Below are 2,203 nucleotides of genomic sequence, written 5' to 3' on the forward strand. Positions count from 1 at the left end.
TGTACTCTCCAGGTCAGTATTTATTGTACTCTCCAGGTCATTATTTATTGTACTCTCCAGGTCAGTATTTTTTGTACTCTCCAGGTCAGTATTTATTGCACTCTCCAGGACAGTATATATATTGTACTCTTCAGATCTGTATTGATTGTACTCTCCAGGTCAGTACTTATTGTACTCTCCAGGTCTGTATTTATTGCACTCTCCAGGTCAGTATTTATTGTACTCTCCAGGTCAGTATTTATTGTCCTCTCCATGTCAGTATTTATTGTATTCTCCAGGTCAGTATTTATTTTACTCTCCAGGTTAGTATTTATTTTACTCCCCAGGTCAGTATTTATTGTGCTCTCCAGGTCAGTATGTATTGTACTCTCCAGGTCAGTATTTATTGCACTCTCCAGGTCAGTGTATATTATACTCTGCAGATCTGTATTAATTTCCCTCTCCAGGTCAGTGTTTATTGTTCTCTCCAGGTCAGTATTTATTGTACTCTCTGGGTAAGTATTTATTGTGCTCTCCAGGTCAGTACTAATTGAACTCTCCAGGTCAGTATTTATAATACTCTCGAATTCAGTTTTTATTGTACTCTCCAGGTCAGTATTTATTGTACTCTACAGATCAGTATTTATTCTTCTTTCCAAGTCACTATTTATTGTACTCTCCAGTTCAGTATTTATTGCCCTCTCCAGGTCAGTAATTATTGTACTCTCCAGGTCAGTATTTATTGTATTCTCCAGGTCAGTATTTATTGCCTTCTCATAGTCGGTATTTATTGTATTCTCCAGGTCAGTATTTATTTTACTCTCCAGGTCAGTATTTATTGTACTCCCCAGGTCAATATTTATTGTACTCTCCAGGTCAGTATTTATTGTACTCTCCAGGTCATTATTTATTGTACTCTCCAGGTCAGTATTTATTGTACTCTCCATGTCAGTATTTATTGCACTCTCCAGGACAGTATATATATTGTACTCTTCAGATCAGTTTTCATTGTACTCTCCAGGTCAGTATTTATTGTACTCTACAGATCAGTATTAATTCTACTCTCCAAGTCACTATTTATTGTACACTCCAGTTCAGTATTTATTGCCCTCTCCAAGTCAGTAATTATTGTACTCTCCAGGTCAGTATTTATTGTAGTCTCCAGGTCAGTATTTATTGCCTTCTCATGGTCGGTATTTATTGTATTCTCCAGGTCAGTATTTATTTTACTCTCCAGGTCAGTATTTATTGTACTCCCCAGGTCAATATTTATTGTACTCTCCAGGTCAGTATTTATTGTACTCTCCAGGTCAGTATTTATTGTACTCTCTGGGTCAGTATTTATTGTACTCTCCAGGTCAGTACTAATTGGACTCTCCAGGTCTGTATTTATTGCACGCTCCAGGTCAGTATTTATTTTCCTCCCCAGGTCAGTATTTATTATACTCTCCAGGTCAGTATTTATTGTGCTCTCCAGGTCAGTATGTATTGTACTCTCCAGGTCAGTATTTATTGCACTCTCCAGGTCAGTGTTTATTATACTCTACAGATCTGTATTTATTACCCTCTCCAGGTCAGTATTTGTTGTACTCCCCAGGTAAGTATTTATTGTACTCTCCAAGTCATTATTTGTTGTACTCTCCAGGTCAGTATTTATTGTACTCTCCAGGTCAATATTTATTGTACTCTCCAGTTCAGTATTTATTGTACTCTCCAGGTCAGTATTTATTGCACTCTCCAGGACAGTATATATATTGTACTCTTCAGATCAGTATTTATTGCACTCTCCAGGTCAGTATTTATTGTACTCTCTAGGTCTGTATTTATTGCACGCTCCAGGTCAGTATTTATTGTACTCTCCAGGTCAGTATTTATTGTACTCTCTGGGTCAGTATTTATTGTACTCTCCAGGTCAGTACTAATTGGACTCTCCAGGTCTGTATTTATTGCACGCTCCAGGTCAGTATTTTTTTTCCTCCCCAGGTCAGTATTTATTATACTCTCCAGGTCAGTATTTATTGTGCTCTCCAGGTCAGTATGTATTGTACTCTCCAGATCAGTATTTATTGCACTCTCTAGGTCAGTGTTTATTATACTCTACAGATCTGTATTTATTACCCTCTCCAGGTCAGTATTTATTGTGCTCTCCAGGTCAGTATTTATTGTACTCTCTGGGTCAGTATTTATTGTAATCTCCAGGTCAGTACTAATTGGACTCTCCAGG

The sequence above is a fragment of the Pristiophorus japonicus genome, unplaced genomic scaffold, assembly GCF_044704955.1.
Source record: "Pristiophorus japonicus isolate sPriJap1 unplaced genomic scaffold, sPriJap1.hap1 HAP1_SCAFFOLD_29, whole genome shotgun sequence".
NCBI lineage: Eukaryota > Metazoa > Chordata > Chondrichthyes > Pristiophoridae > Pristiophorus > Pristiophorus japonicus.